This window comes from Phaseolus vulgaris, chromosome 10 (assembly GCF_000499845.2).
Source record: "Phaseolus vulgaris cultivar G19833 chromosome 10, P. vulgaris v2.0, whole genome shotgun sequence".
In the NCBI taxonomy this organism is placed as follows: Eukaryota; Viridiplantae; Streptophyta; class Magnoliopsida; order Fabales; family Fabaceae; genus Phaseolus; species Phaseolus vulgaris.
In genome coordinates, this window is record NC_023750.2 from 20,152,045 (window position 1) to 20,172,943 (window position 20,899).

Sequence of the window (20,899 nt, forward strand, 5' to 3'; positions counted from 1 at the left end):
AGGTTGGTTGCCAAAGGTTACAATCAAGAGGAAGGTATTGACTATGATGAAACCTTTGCACCTGTGGCCAGATTGGAAGTTGTGAGACTACTTCTTGCATTTGCTTGCATGAGTGGTTTCAAACTGTTTCAGATGGATGTGAAGAGTGCATTTCTCAATGGATTCATCAATGAAAAGGTCTATGTCTCACAACCACCCGGTTATGAAGATCACCAATATCCTAATCATGTGTACAAGTTGAAAAAGGCCTTCTATGGACTCAAGCAAGCCCCAAGACAGTGGTATGAGAGGCTTAGCATTGATAAGACTCTTTTTATTAAAAAGTCCAAATCTTTCATTATCTTGGTTCAAATTTGTTGATCAAGAGTGATTAAGTGCTTTGAAGAATTCAAATTGTGCTTTGAAGAATCCAAACCCTTTGTGCTTGATGCCAGGCTGTGTTGTTGTTGTGTTTTGGGAGGGATCTGGGTAGTTTTATATGTAATCCACTCCTTTGTTGAATCTAAAGCTGATGTGTTTTAAATCCTTTTTTTAAAATAAAGTGTTTTTCAAACTAAGTGAAAAATAACCTGTTGTTTTGTCTAATCAACCGGTTGTTTTACTCTTAGGAGTTTTTGAAAAGGTTGAAAATTGTTTAAGTTTGGTTGACTTAACTGCCAAACCAAACAATCGGTTGTTTCGTGGTTTCAACCGATTGTTTCTTTGAAAATCCTAACAAAATTCTGTTTTGATGGTTGAATGAGCTTTAAATGATTTCCAACTGAATACGCTCCTTCATTAAATGCTTTGACCAATCTTTGGAAAATATAAATAGTTTGTTTATGTTTTCAAACAGGTAAGAAAACAAATTTTAGTTTTTCAGTTGTAAAAGAGTTGATTCAAGATTTAAACATTCACATCAAAGCTTTGGGTTTTCTAAGAGAGTGGAATAGGATTGCATTTGTATTGATTTCAGATTGTTCTATAAAGGAGTGTAATCTCTTCTCAACCTTCTGTATTTCTGGTGTTGTGTTGCCAAGGACTGTTGTGTGCTCTTGAGGTGGTCAAGATCAATACTCTTGGTGTGTGAATTGCCAAAGTGAGTGTGTTTCTTGAAGGGTTCAAGGTCACTGCTTTGGTGGATTGTGTGTTGTAATCTGGTTTGATTACTTAGTGGATTACCCAGTGGTTTTCTGGGGATTGGATGTAGCTCTTGGTTTAAGAGTGAACCAGTATAAACTGTTGGTGTATCTTTCTCTTACTTTTAAACTCATTTACATTCTGTTTTTAGTTTTTACTGGTATAAACAACCGATTGTTTTTCTACTGCTTTGTTGTTTTACTGATCTTGTTCTTGGCTAACCTGATTTATGTTCTGGATTCATACAAAGAATTTTGTTAAACCTTAAAAAGTTTCAAAAACCCATCTTAAACAATTCACCCTACCTCTCGTTTAAGGCCATATATTCTAACAAAATTTATGTTGATGATATCATATTTGGTGCTACTAATGATTGTCTATGCGATGAATTTGTGGCAGCTATTCAGGGAGAGTTTGAAATGTCTATGATGGGAGAGTTATCCTTCTTCTTAGTGTTGCAGGTCAAGCAATTAAAGGATGGCATCTTCCTAAGCCAAACCAAGTACTACAAGGAGATTCTCAAGAAGTTTGAGATGGAAAACTGCAAAGAGGCATCCACACCAATGTTCACAAGCTATTATATGGATGCTGACTTGGCTGGAACAATAGTAGATCAAACCAAATTCAGAGGATTGATTGGTTCTTTGCTCTATCTCACTGCTAGCAGGCCAAACATCATGTTTTCTGTTTGCCTATGTGTTAGATTTCAATCAAATCCAAAAGAATCTCACTTCAAGGCTTCCAAACGAATTCTGAAATACCTTAAGGGCGCAACCACTATTGGTTTATGGTATCCCTCTCACTCTCCTATACATTTAGTTGGTTATTCTGATTTTGCAGGGTGCAAGCTGTGTTGCATTTACCTCTAACCCAATCGGACCATTCTCCATTGTTAATCAAACTTTTCCCCTCCGCTATAGGCAATCCTCACATGAGACCTTTTTGTTTAAGGTTCCAAGCGGATTCGCACAAGTGGCACTTGTCATCTTCTTGGTTCAAGCCTCATATCTTGGCATAACAAGAAGCAAGTTTGTGTGGCCCTCTCAACTGTAGAAGTTGAGTACATAGTTGTTGGTTGTTGTTATGCTCAAATCCTTTGGATCAAGCAACAACTTGAAGACTTTGGATTGAAGGTCAACAAGGTGCCTTTGTTTTGTGATAACATAAGTGCTATCAACCTCACTAAAAATCAAATTCAGCATTCAAGGACTAAGCACATTAAGTTCCGCCACCATTTTATAAGGGATCATATGAGTAATGGGGATTATGAACCTCAATTTATTAACTTGCAGATATCTTCACTAAGCCACTGCCTAAGGACAGGTTTTTCTTCTTGAGAAATGAGTTGGGTATTCTTGATTCTCAAATTCTTCCTTAATTATGTTTTTATCCCATTTCTCATTCTATTTGTGAAAGGGGGAGAATGATGTGGTTTTTGGTGTTGTATTTGCTGCTATGACTCTTTTTTATTTTGCTACTGCTATTGCTCTGATATGCACCTCAATTCACCATTGTTTTCACATTGGTTTTCATACGGTGTTTTCTAGTTTTCTTACTAAAAAGCTTATGCAGAAAATTGTTTATTGGGTGCTTTCCAAACTTGGGTTATCCTTCTGCTATGTATGCCTTGTATGTGCATAATTTCTATTTTCCAGGATCTATCAAAATCAAAAATGACAACACAAGCAAACCAGGGATCTGTCTTCATTAAATAGGGGGAGATTGTTGAACAAGGTGCTTTGATGTCTCCAAATCCAAGTGGAATGCATGAAGACCCTTGTTGTTGGTTGTGTGCGTGTGTCTAGAGTATTTAAATTTGTTAATTCACTCTGTGTGATGATCCAAGGTTGTTTGATTTCAATCCTTTTGAAAAAGATATGTTTTCTAAAGAAAGTGAAAAATCAACCTGTTGAAATTTCGATTCAACCGGTTGTTTTACACTTAATGTTTTTGAAAAGGATTTGAAAAAGCTTGACTTTGTTTGACTTTGCTGACAAACAAATTCAATCGATTGATTCGTGTTTTTAACCGATGGATTTTCTAAAAACCTTAACAAATTTTTGTTAAGTGGCTTTAATCTATTTTAAATGATTAAAAGTGATTCTGATTATGGAATTAAATGCTTTGACCAACTGTTTAGAATTTAACTAAGTTGTTTTACCCTCCTGGTTGTTAATCAACTAAGAGAAATTATTCAAATCAGTTTTTCAAGATTTCAAAGAGCTTTGGATCATTCTCAAGTGTGCAATAAAATTGTCCTGTATTCACTGTGCTTTAATATTTGATTGTATCCAGGTGTATTCCATTCATTTCTTTCTTGATCATTGTAATTTTGTGTGAATTGGTGTTGTGTAGTTTCAGAGGTTGTTCTGAAAACTGTGTTGTATTTGCCAAAGGTGGTGTGCGTTTTTTAAGTGTTCAAGATCACCACTTAGGTGTGTTGTATGTAATCAAGGTTTTGATTACTTAGTGAATTCTCAGTGGTTGCTGAGGGTTGGATGTAGCTCTTGGTAAAGAGTGAACCATTATAAACATTCTGTGTTAATCTCTCTATCCTTACACTCTTTAAATCTTCTTTTGCTTTGATTTTCAACACTGCTGATATAAACAACTGATTGTTTCGCAAAAACAATTGGTTGATTTTCTACAATAAGTTAAAAACAGTTTTCTAATTGGCTGAATTAATTTCTAATTAATTTATTCTTCATTGTCTTTCAATCTACCTTCAATAGTTGCAAATATCTTTCTTAAACAATTCACCCCCTCTTGTTTAACGCCTATAATTCTAACACAATCTTGTTTATCTTTTAACAATCCACACATAATCTAGATTTCTCATCCTTCGTCTTTACCAACAATATTGGTATTCCTCATGGTAGCATACTCGACCCAATAATCTACTTCTCCAATTTAATTTTACAAATTTACTACTCAGATGAAACCATTTTATAATATGTCATTAATGTCAACCCTGCTTAAGCACCATACCAAAGAAAATTTTACTTTTATCTTTAAAGACAACCTTGATATTTGCTCAAAAAATTTGTGTATAAAACTCCACTTTGTCAAAGTACTACTTGTCTAACCTTTATTATTTATCTCTATTTGAAGCCAAATTATAAAACAAGTTACTCTAATTCATGACTTGTTCCATACTCGTTGTGCAACTACTCATTCCATATCGTTCCAATTTGAAGATGTCACATTTCCATTCATCACAATTAAAAAGATTGTGATCAACATAAAGTCAATTCATCCCTAAAGATTATATCTAGGTCCTCCAAAGACAGATGTCTCAAACTCTCTTAAAATTTGAGTTCATCGGTAATAATAACCACCTATCATGTATATATATAAAAAAATACTACAGTAAAGCAAATGTTGGTGTAAAACTATTAGCTGAAAATATCACTTTAAAACTTACAACCAAACACTTACATTGATTAAATTTATTTTCCTAAAATAGACATGTGTTCAATATCAAGTTCACATAACATAGAAATAACCATCCCAAAACATATACAAAAAAGTATACTATACTTTTAGAATTAAGATAGAAAATCATCTTGATTTAGTCATGAGTGTGCACCCTCACCACTACATCAAGATTCTTTCCATTCTTAATACTTTCATCTTTATTCATAACAATCACTTTCACTCAACCACAAAAAAGATTTTAAAATAAAAACCTTGTTAAACATCCTATTAAAAACTATTAACTAAGTCTTGAAGCTAGACTTAAAAAAAGGTCTACATGCAAGAGAAACACAATAAACCCACTACCCTCAGGTCATCCTAAAATGAATTGCTTTGATATCGTTATATGTAACATCCCAAATATACATCTAACTATTACAATACAAATTCTACATATTTCTATACAAGCTTATAGTTTTTCAAAATATTTCTGATACATGATTAGGACTTATAGAAATACAAATATTTACAAATCCATAGCTTAAAACAAAACTATAAAACCTTTTAGACTCTCATGCACCTATATTTATATAGTACAATCATCGCAGTTCACAACACAGCAAGAAAAGCAAAGGTAAACTAGTATAAATAAAGTTTTATAATATACACAATTAAATCAAAAGAGAAAACCAAATTACATGGATCTATTTCTCAATTATTCAATCTTCTTCAAATCCCAAAATAAAACAATCACATAGATCTCACATGGATCAATTTCTCAATCACAATCATTGGATTTCATTTCAATCCCACTGACTACTCATGAAACCATCGTCTTCCAAAAGACTCATTAAGTATGCCCCTATTAGAGACTAACATCTAATCCATTCATCCAAGATCAAGATAAGTTCAAGCATCCAATATGGAGTGTCTACAGCGGGACCCAGTGTGTATGAACTCCCTCATTAGCTTCTCACCACCTGATATCTTAGTCTATATGACTTAGATCATTAGTGAAGCTAGAGGATCTCTGTTAAACATAAGCTTTCATACTTAATGTACCATCAAACAACAACTCATAGATTATCCCACATGTATGACATGAATTTCATACAATTTTCATCATTCATATATAATACATATTATTCAATTACATAACATTTAAAAATTCATAACATTCAAGAACCTTTCCAACATCAAAAACAATATTTAACTTCCAAACTATCAAAATCTAATATTTATACATGTTCCCACAACATAAAATCAAACAATTTTATCAAATAACATCCCTAGAAGAGAAATTGAAACTTAGGACCACGTCCCCTCCAAATTCAGATCTTCTAGCCTAGGGTGCTATTAAAAATTAAAGTTAGCTTCTCTTACCTGAAATTCCTTATTTTGATGGAAATTCTACCTCAAACAGGGGAACCACTCCAAAATTTAGGAATCTAGAGCAAGTTATTTAAACATTACCAAAATTTAGTATGAACTTAATCAAGTCGAAAGAAACACTTTTCTCAATTGGGTCCACTAAGATTGATGACTAAATCATAGAAAAAATAGATAATAAGGGATCTTTAGAGTAAAAATGAACTTACTCTTGTTGGTCTTAGGCCAACAAGGGGTTTGTTGTTTATTGTAGGTTTTGGAGATGGATCCCGAGGTATTGAAGGAAATAAGTTTTGTTCTTAACATTCTATTGTTTTGGTTTTTCTTTGGCCTTATTTGTGTGTAAGGAATTTATATGTTTTGTGTTAGATGTGTTTGCACTACAAGAAAATCATGAAATAGAAACTAATTTTAGAAACCAAAAATAATTAGTTGTTATAGTAACTAAATTAGAGACCATTTTAGAGACTAAAAAATATTTTGGTTTCTAAATTAGTTTCTATTATTGTTAAATGGTTTCTAAATTGGTATATAATTAGCTACCAAGATTTTTGCTACCAAATTTAGAATATAAATAATTGGTATTTAAAACCTGGGTAGCTAATTAGATACTAATTTAGAAACTATTTAACAATAATGGAAACTAATTTAGAAACCAAAAGTTTTTTTAGATTCTAAAATGGTATCTAATTTAGTCACTATAACAACTAATTATTTTTTGTCTCTAAAATTGGTTTCTATTTCATGATTTTCTTGTAGTGTTGTGGTTTTGTTGGATTGGTCGTATATGTTTTTTGGAGCTTGTAATTTTTGTTCCTTTGCGTAAGATTACGGGTGTTGTTAGAATTGGAGCTTGAAAGGTGTTGTGTTGCAATAGTTATTTATTGCTGAGTAAAAAAAAATAAAAATGAACATACTCTGTTTGAAAATATGATCGAGTAGAAATGTATCCTGACTCCTTAGTTATAGCATGACATGATTATATTTGAAAATAGATGAATTATGGGGAAAAAAATGAAGAAACAAGGAAAAGAGAGATATAGAGAGAAAAAGAAGTAGGTTTTTTTTTCCTGAAAATTACAAATTTCACAAAGAAAATAACAATTACTCCAAATTAAAAAATAAGAATAATATAACAAAACTAAAAGAGGAAATTCAATTATAAGATTATGATTTATTCTGAGGAAGAAAATAATTTTTAAATGATAAAAACATTATTGAATGAGAAAATAAAAATATTTGTATTTTTTATATTTTAAAATGATTTTTTAGATAAATGATTGAATGAGAAATTTTTATATTTTTAGATAAAAATATTCTGATGCATACTATATTAATATTTACATGTAAATATTTATTTTAGATTTTAAATATTAATGGTAAAAAATATCATTATATATATTCTTGTTGAGTTCATTTTGATTCAGATAACCTTTTCAAATAAAATTTATATTAATTAATAAAATAGAAAAAGTCTACCAGATAAAATTATTCAATAATTATTCAATCATGTCTGTCATGTCCTGACATAAATTTAGATTCTCTCCTAGTTTTTTTTTTCTGTTATCCTTCTACTTCAAAATACACTAATTTTAATATTTTAAAATATAATAAAAACTTTTTAATATATCAAAATCAATGTATTTTAAACCCAGAATAGTAAAAATCCATAAGAAAATTTGGACTGATCCTGTGCCAAACGAACACTAACAAGTTATAAAAAATAGTATTAAATAGGGTAAAAAAACTAAAATCTACTAAAAAAATTATTTTGTACTAGTAATAAAATTCTAACTAAGTTATACCAAATAGCGTGTACAAGAAAGTTTTTAACATTTCTTTTAACCATGCTTGCTATCCTCTTAATTAATTTAATTTGTAGTTGTAAAAACTCTTAGTCGAGCTACTTGAGCTTCAAATGATAAATTGGATAACAATTAGAAAATGGTTAAATAAAAACTAATTTTAAAGATTAAAAATTATTAATTATTATTGACTAAATTAGATATTTTTTATTTAAATGTTATTTTTGGAGTTTATTTTTTCAGTGTTTTTTTTTATTTAACTGAGTAGTACTATGGATAAAAACTGTTTTTCCTCCATTTATTGTTGATTCGGTTTTTTTTTTTTTGTTATTATTGTGTTTAAACAAAAAAAAATATGTTTTTGTATTTTATTTTTTGGGTGAAATATGGGACGTACATTTTTTTATTTTGAAAATATATCAGTCATCCAACCTTTATGTCCTTATACTCTTTGTCATCGAACATTGTTCAATCCATGTCTTAAGTTTTTACATGAAATAATATCTAAGTCATAGGTCTTCCTAATATCGAACAGGTCCAAGAATAACATAAATATTATTTTATATATTAAAAAATTATTGATATTTAAAGTAATTATTATTGTTCATAAATAAGTTTTCAAGTGGTATCTAATTAATTATTAATGTTGTTTTAACTACAATTATTTTTTTAATTTATAAAATTAGTTTTTATTTAATAATTTTTTTATGGAAAAATTAATACAAAATAAAAACATGATGAAGTGAGCATTAGAAATTACGTCAACAATCTTCAAATTTCAGAAGATGAAATATCCGAGGTTAATATTTGAGATTTAGAAAATCATCTTAATTTTAGTAATATATTGAATAAAAGCCATTACTAGAATGGATCCGAAACCTAAAGTGACTCCTTATAAAATGCAAATGATGATAATTAAAACAAAAACAAAATAAATTAAACACCTAATATAAAATAAGTAGTTATATATAATGACTCACTAGTCATGTCGATATTTGAATAAAGAAACAAAAGTGAACAAAAATTAAGTCATTTAAAGGTTTCAAGAAGTTAAGACCATAATTCTTAATGATCAAATCTTATATGTATAGTATGATACATTATACATAGGATGGATGAAGTTAATAACTTAAATTTTAAAAACATATTTTCTAAAATATGGGAACTAAAATAGTAGGAAAAAAAGGTAAAATTAAAAATATAAAAATAACAATCTATTCAGTAGAAATTAAGCATTTTTTTTTTACTGATTCCTAGTTAAATGCTAATACCGACCCCACCTCCTCTCATAATTTGGTGGTTATGATGATAAATCTCCAATTTGCACGACACTTAAAATTAGGTCTATCACTACACAAAAAGATCAATTAATAATTATAACTTTCCATAAAGTTGTAATGATAATAAAATTTTCCTCTTATATTATGTACACAATCTTAACTAAACTCATGGAAAATGTGATATTTATTATGTGAATTCTCTTGAGCATGAGATTTGACCTAAAACTTAGTTATATAATCACATCATGTGCCATACCCTAATAATAATATTGATATTGATTGAAGCTTGTGAGATACACAGAAAAATCCAATTGGACAATGCCCTTAAAATATCACCCCAAAAGACATATGGGTCACCCTCAATGGAGTTGTCAATTTGGTTTGTTTGGATTATATATAAGCAACAAAGTCATCTTGTATCATATAACCGAAAGAACAGAAACCAGTGCACATAATTTATGATCAATAATTGCCTCAAACACACACAAACTTTGGCTCAAAGTGGAATTGCATATATAGTTTCTTGGGATGTGTTTTTTTCTTTGGAAGTATTGCTTTCGTTTCTTTCTTAAATTACTTTTTTTAAAAAATAAACAAAATCTATTAGAAAGTGTCAATAATGCATAGTGCAATCTCTTCTCTTGCCATTATCTTTCAGTGTCTCTGCATGGTTTGATTCCATTATCTTTCAGTGTCTCTCTGCATGGTTAGAATATCAAAGAAAACTCAACATTGTTACCACATGACCTAAAATAATGTCATGATCCACTTCATGATTTATACATCATAAACACTTTCCACCAACCAAGAGAATATAACATGTTTTATATATAAGCATTTATTACAAAATTATTCAAATCATAATAAATATCACCATATTTTTTTCATTACTATTTATTTTATGTTCTCATTGACCATCTTTATTTAGAGTATTTTCTAATTAATAGTCACTATTTAGATAATCACTAGTAAAAATAATAATTTTACATCGATTATAAGTGAGTTTTTACACTAATTCCATCAAATATATATACTAATAATGTAGAAAGTGAAACACATTTTACATCGATTGCTAATTTGATATAAAATATGCAAATACTACATTGGATTTATACATTGACCAATATAAGAGAAAAATATGGCACATATTACATTGGTTGTGACTTAGTAATTAACAATCAATGTAATATGTCACATATTACATGGGGTTGTGGTAAAACTGATGTAAATATATCACATATTACATGAGTTATGACTTCAGCAGTGTAGTCAACACAAGTTCTTCATGGTAGGACTTGATGTGTTCGCTGCATAATCGCCCAGTAATGAAGACAAAAATAAAAACTCATAACAATAATTAACTTTTACATCTGCTAGCAAATAGGACAAATGTAAACTCACAATAGGAAACACACAAGTGAGAACAAAAAAATGAACGTGTAAAGAAAAGTGGTAAAATAAAAAATGGACCCTATTACATCAGTTATAAAAAAAACCAACATAACATTTACCACAAAAAATAAAAATAAAAATAATTTGAAAAGTAATTGTTCACATATTACATTAACACATTAACTATAAGAACTCACCAAAGTTAAATTAATAAATTACACGAGTTTAACACATAACCAATATAATACGTACTTTGATTATTACGATTTTGTCATCACACTTTATTTAACACCGGTTTCAAATTAAACGATTTAATATTTTATCATTAAATTTCTATTTCTCACTTGTAAGTTTTCATTATAAATGTTTCATGTAGTTAGGTAATTAAAGATAAAATTTTATATATATTTTTTTATTGATGTACAAATTCGCTATTGTATAAAAAAAAGGTAATAATTAAGATCTCAAAATACTTTAATCAAAATATAAACAAGCTTATTTTTATGATATAATTTACAAATATGATGATTAAACATAATTAGTGTAATTGTTTTATATTGACAACCAATTAAAAGTGATTGTTGATATTATTTTAATATAATGGTTATAAAAGTCAATAAACTTATCAAGACCATTTCGGTAAAATATATTTTCTTTATTTGTAAATTGTATATTAAAATTGTTGTTTCTCAATTAAAAAGAGTAGGTAAATAGTTTGTATAAAAAACTTAAAACTCAATAAAAAAAAATGTGACCTTTTAATCTCAAATAGAATCCCTAAATGAAATCTGAAAATATGACGTGACATGAAAAAATCAGATTCTCTAAAGTGCTTTTTAAACCAAATTCACTATAACTACTATTATAGTATAATATCCTCGCGTCTTTTATCATTTTTTTTGGAAGGCAACTTTTTCGAAATGCATTTGTCACGACATGCACATTTTATTAAGAAAATGTTTACAATACAATATTTCTTAATTCAGAGGTCAATGACCATCCATGATACTTGTTCCAACAAATATGTTTGGATAGATTTGTTCATCAAAATATGTAAAAAAAAAAAAAAAAAATAGTTATTTTGGTATAAATTAATTAATTTTCGAAATCATCTTGTATAGATATTTTGAAATTTTATTTTAATTTCAAAAAGTATACTCTTTTTTTTCTACAAATATTCATAAAGAAGTTATTCTAAACACCTCTATAATCTTTCTTGATAGAGAAGAAGGAGAAAAAAAAATGAAGAATGTGAAAGAAAGAGACAATGGAAATGGATGGCGGGTTGACCTAGCTAGGAAGATTAGTTTTCCACATTAGAAAAGAAAATAACAAAAAGGATGGCATGCATGGATGATAAGAGAAGAAGATTGGATGAAAAAAGATAAAGGAAACCCTAAATTGGAGGTTAGCTCTATGTGGAGCCAAAGCTCCACCCAATATGTATGTATCTTAGAAAGAGACTTGTACATAACTAGAGGAAGAAACCAATTGCACATAGGTTTTTTTTTTGTTATTGGAGGACCTACCGTATGTGATGTTTCATATTAATATCAATGTTTGCTTTTTGTGTGTAAATGTGTGTGCTATAGGATAAAACAAAATGTGTGGGTTGCTAAGAATGCGTTGTTTCTAAGCTGACTAGGAAGAGAAAAGAAAGAAAGAAAAGAGAGGTAGAGAGAGACTAAGAACAAATATTGACACAAAATTTAGAAAAATAAAATAAAATAAAATTGAAGGATGCAAAGATGTAGAAAAGGTGGGTAAAAGCTTGTTTTGGTGACAAAAAAAAATGCAACTTTTTAGATACACGCACACCCATGTAATAACCCATGATCTCTTCTCCCACCATTTTCAACCTCACACAAACTTTTTGGCTTTCTTTTTGTTACTTTTGCAATGCTATTTGCCTTGGATGCTCACATGGCGTTTTGGGGGGTTTGATTAGCTAGCTTTAGTTTTATTTGCATAGTGTTTGGAGCATATGGGTTTCATTCAAAAGTTCTAATCACTACAGAAATTGTGCCCTTTTTATATGTGAAAAGATATCTAATCAAACTATAATTATAATTACAGCTATATTAATTGCTGATTATTGCTTTCAATATTTCAATATTCTTCTTCTCTTCTGTGTAGCTATTTCAATGTTCATTTGTGTAATTATTTGCTTTGCTTTGCTGTACTTTTTTTTCACCTATATCACTTTATATGATTGTGTTTGATAAACATGCGAGTTAAGTTCTTGAGATAATTTTTATAATAGAGTTAAAATATTTCATTTTTTAATTATTAATAAAAAATTATTAATTGTTGATAAAAAAAATAATTAAAAGCGAACAAAACATGCTATTTCATTTTCTTTTGGTAAAATGTTCATTAAAATTCTTGAACAATGAAGCCATGGAGGATCTATTTCATTTGGCTAGCTAAGAGAAAAAAAGAAGAATATAGATTATTGGTTCATATTGTGATATGGAAGATGACTTCTACAAGCAATTAAACCATGCATAATCAGAATTGTTATTGAAGCATGATTTTTTTTAGAGGTCCCAAAAGATTTTCACTGCTTTTGTTTACATAGATATAAGAAGGTGTAAGGAATCTGTATTTTTGTGCCAACTCCACTTAGAAACACAATTTTATAGATTTTTCTTTTTGGCTGAGAAAAAAAACACAACTCTGAGACAATAAAAAACTGCCAAATGTGTAAAACTTTATAGCATATCTTTGTTCATAATAATAATAATAATAATAATAATAATATCTGAATTCCACACTCCTAGGAGGTGGCTTCTTCCAGACAAAAGGTGCTTACTAGAATTCCTTAATGGAAAGGTGTTTATCATTATACTTTTCAAGGGAGGGCAATTTTGCAGAGAACATGCAAAATATATAAATAAATAAATAAATAAATAGCACTTCTGTATTATGTGGCCTTCCATATCTAGAAGATGCCTTGGAGGGTTCTCTCTTTCCCTGAGAGAATCTGCTTTCAATGAGTGAGGTGACTAAAGGCAACAATGGTGGCAGAGTGGTTTTTCCATGAGGCAATTGAGTTTGGTTATGTGAAAAATATTACTTTTGCTTTCATTTCTTTATGTTCTTTCTCTTCCCTACTGTGGCCAAAAGTTACTCTAAATTTTTTTATCATGAGATACCAGTTAGGATAGCTTGGTTTATGAACAAAAAATGGAGGGAAACACAGTGAATATGCAAACAAAATAAAAATAAAGTGAGATGATTTTATAGTTGCTTGAAAGTAGTATTGATTTAAAATGTTTTTGAATTATAATAATGGTAGATGTTTTTTAGATTTTTTTTTTGTATTAGTGTAATTATTTACTTTATTGTGAATCAGGTTTTGGAAACAAAATAGAAAACATAAAAAATCACATTATATTTGCGTAAATTCTATTTTCACTTTTATAATCTATTAAGTTGTTTTAAAATAATTGGTAAAACATAACATCAGTTTGTAAAGTTATTACACAAATTTTATTTATATTGAACAATTTTTTATCATTTTAACCATGGAATAATAAATACGAACATATACTTAACTTTTGTTTAGTAAATAGTTTTTTTATGTATATAAAAAAAGTTTGTACCATAAATCACTCTTATTATTTATATTGCCTTTCATAAAAATTATTATTATTATTTTGTGTGTATATATAAATGATATTTCATAAAAGAATCAAGTTAATAATTTTATTTTAATACACTTAATTTGTTATATTTTTATGTATTTCGATATTAGTGATATAAAATGGAGTTAAAAATCGAAAATGTAATACATTAAGTATTTTAATTAATTTTTAATTAGCATATTAGACTAAGAAAAAGAATCTGAAAAAAATTTGATTACATATTCTATTACAAAATTTATATATAAATAGATGAATAAATATAGATATATCGTGGATTATAAATTATAAATTGATATATGGATTTTATTTATAATTAATATTCACAATTTATCAATAATGTATTAAAAAAATGTCATACAACTTTATTATGAAATTTCAAAAGCACGTTAATAAACTCTACCTTAAAAAAAATATCAAAATTGCTTAAAAAAATATAATGTTAAGCTACCAACATGAATTTTTTTAGATCATTATGAGAATGTATAAACTAGTTCTACACACTTATCTAATTAACAAAACACAATCAATTGTGAGGTTATTTGAATTTTATATTGGTTGATTTTAGAGTCATGTGATTAGTTTTCATGATTAGTCATATTCTAAACTAAACTTTAAAGTATTAGTACTTGAAAGTAAAAATATTCATACAATTAAACTTCCAACTCTTTCATCTAGTCTTTTAAATTTACATTTAAAAAAAAAATATTAGTTAGGGTATGTTTGGATCAATTTAGAAAATTAGATTACTTCCATGAGTCATTATATAATCGTTTATGATCATTAGTTTTTATTTATACAAATTTGTTGAAAAATAATCTTAAACAAACTAGTTTGACTTAAATGAAAAAAAAAACAATTTTTATACGAACAAGAGGATTTTATGAAACTAAGGAAACTAAGAAAGAAAATTTATTAGAAATTTTTCAACAAAATCATTATTAATCATAATAATACTAAACATAGTTTCTTTAAATACGAAAGTTAGTAAAGAACATAATAAAATCAACATTCCATAGTTAAAAAATCTACAAATTTTTATATTCATAAAAAGACCTTACTTGCAGAAGAAAATAAAAATAAAAATAAGCATTCAACTTATTTTATAACCAACTTATTTCTATTACAAAGAGTTTAGATGAAAACGAGTTTTTCCATACTCTTGGTTTCTTTTACTTTTTAATATAATACTAAATTAAAATGATACGTATATGATTTATGAATTATATTTTTAAAATTTAATGATTTAAAAATCAGTATATCAATCATTATTAGAGAGTAAGAGATTCTTCAAAGAAAAATTATAGGCTAAAAGAATGCAGAAGGTTGGAATGTGGTCCTCTCCATTTTTTATCTTGCATGACAAAATTGTCGTCACAATGTACCACATGCTCAACCACTCCACTGTATATATATTCAGAATGTTGATTCAGATAAGTGCGGAAAAAAAATCATAAAATTATATATGTTTTATTAATGAACTAATCCAATTCATTATAAATTCAAATAGTTTAAATTTAAAATAAATTTAATTCAAAATTTATAAAAAAAAACTAGTTAAATTTTTTATAAATTAAAATCTAAATAACTGGATTAAAATTTAAATCTATAAAAAAAAATTTATAAATGAATTTGATATTAATTTTTAAACTATGTAATATAAGTATATGATTTAAATCATACATAAAGATATTAGTATTAAAGTGAAAAATATTAGTTATTCAAGTTTCATTTTCAAAATAATTACCATCTTTCTAGAAATCATTTTTCTTTTCTCTTATGCTTTCTCTCTAAAAATTTTACTATATCTTTCATCAACTATCAAAGACCATTTTTAAACTCTTGACAATAAATAAATTAAAGTCGATCAAATTTTTGTTTAGAGTAAGTTCCTTTCTACTCTCATTTTCTTTGAATTATATTTGAGTTGTCTTGTTTAACTAGGTAGACGTGTTTTGCATGTGATGTATGTGACTTCAAGAATAGTCTCTCTTAGTTTATGGTTCTAATTATATGTTCAAATCATTTATTAGAATTCTACAATGCGAGTTATGTTATTTTTTAGTACTTGTCTTTTTATTCAGATAAGAAAAATTAGTTTTATCTTTCAATAGAACTATAGGTTAGAGGATCTCAATGTGAAGATAACATGGTCACAGGTTCCAAATTTGTCTTGTAGTGTGTGTTTGGATTGAGAAGTGGATGTGTGAGGATTTGAGGGAGTGAATGTGTGAGGATGTGAGAAGAAAGTGTAAAGAAAGTGAGGTTGTTTGGATTGGGGTATGTTAGAGTGGACGTGGAAGAAAGTTTATAGGAGTTTGTGAGTGATGTAATTATTGTGAGAATTTTTTAATTTTTTTAAAAAGTGTAAAATATAAGTTTACAAATTTACCCTTGTATTTATAAATATTTAAATAATATAATATGATGTATTTTTGTGTAAATTTGAGTTAGTTGAAATATTTTAAATTATTTTCTGTACAATTGAATAATTTATTTCAATACTATTAAATAATTATTTTAAAAAAATACGAGTTATTTAATATTATCGAAACATGAAAAAAAAAACCATACAAATAATATTATCTAAGCATATACAAATTTATTGTTATATTTATTTATACATTTTGAAAAAAAATTATATTCATTGATTTAGATTTAGATTTAGATTGTATGTAGATGATACATAACCATGTAATATTTTTGAGGACATTTTATAATAAAAAAAAATTATATATAGAGTGAATTGTACAACAAATTTATTTATAAAGAAAAAATATATATAATAAAGTATGAAATATCATAATATGATAATTATGATGAAAAAATAATAAAAATAAAAGGGATTATTATATATATTATTACATTAATGACAAAGAAAAAAAGGCCAAAAAGGGAAAACACCATCATCTTAGGTGGCTTTCCCCTCAAATCTTTGCATATGAGAAGAATGAGAAAAATCACTATTCATGGATATCCACTCTCTCCCTTCCCTGCACATCCCTTGATCCAAACCATGGATATCCACTCATATCCTTCCTCTTGAACAGTACATCCCTTGAAGCAAACAGAGCCGTAATGTTTATTTTATTAGGTGAAATAGATGTTATTTTATGAAAATTATTTGAAGTATAAACAATTGGGGAAGTAGTAGATAAAGTTGATTGTTTGAGTTTGAATATGAGTGACAATTTTGAAGTTTTAAAGTCTTGAAATTATTTGTTAAATTGTGATTTCAATCATAATACATATTATATGTTTGAACATTTTAAAATCATAGAAATCTTTTAATTATATAAAATTTCCAAAATTTTACATTGATGTTAAATAAAGACTTTTGTGAAATTTATTTTAGAATTCTATAGGTTATGTTGAATTAGGGGTGACAATGCAGGGCAGGCCAATCCGTAGCCCGCAAGATATAACGTGGGGTGGACTCTCTTATTTGACCCGCTAAAGCTCGTTTCGCATATCCCGCAGCCTGTACGGGTCAATGACGGGGTCGAGTGGGCTAGTTCGTTAGTCCGCATAAAAAAATCTCCATCCATATATCTTCTCAGTTTCTCATCGTATTCATTTTCAATCCCTAAAAAAAATAGACTTATGTGTGTGTATTGTGTGTCATTTGCTGATCCCCTCAACCGCCAACACCACCATCTGTCGTCGCCCTTCACCGTCATCTTCTTCCAAGTTCTATCCCTTCCTCCTTAAACTTCTGCCTTTTTCTAGTCCATGTTTCTTTTAATGTATTTTTTGTTTGTGACAGGGGTGTTGTTTATGTTTTAACTGACATTTTCTTCTTTGTTTAGAATGAAGGTACTTGTTGCCTTTGTTTTTGCAAATCTAAAAATTGAAATTCCAACTATGCAATGAACATTGATTCATTGAAAGGTAAAAGCCTCCACATGAAGCCACAAATTTAATTGGCACCTCTATGACAAGAAAGCTTTATTTTCACGGAACACTTTGAAAACAAGCTAAAGGTGTAGTGAGGTACTTTGCTACCTTTGTATATATTGTTTTACTTCTAATAAACATGATTTCTTGATTTAAAAAGATACTAATAGATGTATTAGTTACTCATTTTATATGATTAGCTTAGCCTTACTTTTTACACCGAGGAGCAATGTAGCGATTATTTTATATTTAGTTTCAAGTAGTCACCTACCTTTCATATGGTGCTTGGTAGGGGTACCTGGTTTTGCTATAGCTTTAGAAGCAGTGTTTTGATAACATCATTAAATGCTCTAAAGTGTAAGTAAGAACAATCTTCATCCTCATTTACTTCTAAATCCAAGTCTTTTTTATGTAAGTTGCTTACTTGAATGTACTTCAATTAATTTTTTAGTTTGTTGTACTTGCCCATTATGCATATTACTAACTTATTACATTTATAATAGGAATTAAAAATGCCCAAGCTTCAAGTAGCTAATTAAATTGGAAGAACACAACTTGACACTTATTTGAATGAACCAACTTTGAATTTTGATTTTTTGAAACATATGGATGTGTTAAAGTGGTGGAAAAATAATAGTTAACGTTTTTCGGATCTTGCTTTAATGGCTAGAGATTTGTTGAGCATTCTTATAACCACATTTGCATCAGAATATGCATTTAGCATTCATTCTCGAATCCTTAACAAGTATAGGAATTCTCTTTTGCCTGAAAATGTGGAAGCAATTATTTGAACTTCTAGTTGGAAGCATGAATTTTCTGAGGGTAATTTAATTATTCTAAAAGATCCTATTTTTATTGTATTACTTTTATTTTAAATTCATTCTTTCATTGTCATTGTTCAAATATATGCAAATGATGAAAAAGTTTATAATTATCAAAAAGTGAAAGATGAAAGTTCTTCTAAGGTTGCATCTAATGTTCTTGAAATGGAAGAAAATGATATGATAGCAACTGCATAACAAGTGTTTGATGCGGTAACTGCTTTTGACTGTTAATTGATGTTAGTGGCTTATTCAGTGTTGTTTTTTAGTTCATCAAATCTCTTGTAACTATTGATGTGTACTATGAATGAATTTTGGCCATCTTGTTTAATTCAAGAATTTATGAGGTGTATTTGTTAGTCATAGTTTCTTGTAGGCTTGATTAGTTCATAATTTCATATTGCATCAATTTCCAAAAGCTTGATTTCTTTATGTGAGAATCCATTGTAGAAGTTATGTTGGCCGACCCGCAAACCCACAGAGTGGGTCAAGACGACCCACATTTTGTGGATCTATGCAGAGCAGACCTGTGCAGTACGGACCAGCCCGTATTGCTACTCCTATGTAGAATGAGACAAAAATTCTGATATTTTTGTTTAAACAAAAAAATGTTCATAGAAAAAAAATCAAAAAGTGAACAGCAAGCAAAACAAATTTGGCTCAACAAAAAGAGTACATGTAAATTCAAAATAGGTTAATTAAGAATAACAAATATATTTAATTAACATAAACTTTATTTAATATGATAATAAGTGATATGATACGATAAAAAATAAAAAATGTATTGATGACGTGGACAAGAGAAAGGTAGGTGGTCAAGAAGTCAACATAGTCGCCGTATGTAGAAGCGGCGTTCTGCAGTATACATAATCGGTTATCGCCGAGATGTGTCACCGCCAAGATGAGTCATCGCCCAAGAGAAGGACATCGCCTAAGCAAGACGTTGCCCAAGCGAGACGTCGCCCAAGTAAGACATCGCTCGAAGAGTCAACCCGCGTGACAGAAGCATTTCGCAGAGAAGAGGGCCCACACGATGGAATAACCCTAAGTTGGGTGGCGGCGCTGTGGGACCCTCCACACAGAATAAACGATCAAGTCAAAGGGGCACGTGACAATGCCCACGTGCTCATTAAAGATCTCCAAGGAAGGCTGCATGCATGACACGTAATTAATTAGGGCACCCACGAAGTATGATGGCGCGAGAGATACGATGCTCAAGTTAGAACCCAAGCGACCACAAGATTATTCATTGCACTCTAGATAAGGGAAGTCCATGTGCCAGATACGCTCAGATCCTAGGAATAGCGGCGCAAGGACCTTCTCCAAGGAACCCTAGATAAGAGCAGCAACGCAAAGGTAAACCCTAGTTTCCACATATATAAAGGGCACTAAGAGCCCTAGTAAGGGAGAGTTTTACAAGCTTTAACCTAATTCTCATAGTTATACAGAGCACTAAACCCTAGTTGTTCTTGACGGCGCACCCACTGTGAGCACAAGGCAATTGGGGCAACACCATTCTAGTTCACAGTTTTTAGTCACTCAGCACAGTTTCTTCGACCACCTCCCAAGGGTGTGTCACTTTGATGTTTCTCGCTAGCTGACTTGATCGTCGGAGTGCAAACGGCCGCGAAGGCGCCCCTTTGTTCTCTTCTTTCAGGTACTCACAGACGGAGCAAGACGAAGGTGCCCTAACTCGCGAGGACAGGCCACGCGCAAAGACGATCCCAGTCAGCCGGACGGAACAATATTTAATTAACATAAACTTTATTTAATATGATAATAAGTGATATGATACGATAAAAAATAAAAAATGTATTGATGTTTAAAATATCTTTACAGAAAGTTCATATATATATATATATATATATATATAGATAAATAAAAAATACTTGTTTACATAAATATTAATGAAAATATATAAAATATGATTTTGGCAAAATATGTTCTCACTTGATTGAATTTTTATATTTATTAACAATATTTTTAATAATATAGTATTCTTCTGCATTTTCATATTTCTAATTTATCTTTAATTATATCTTAAAAATAAAAAATAAAATATTACAAATAATTGCAAACATTTCAATAATACAACAAACTATATAAACTAAAAAAATTTAACATCTTTCTCG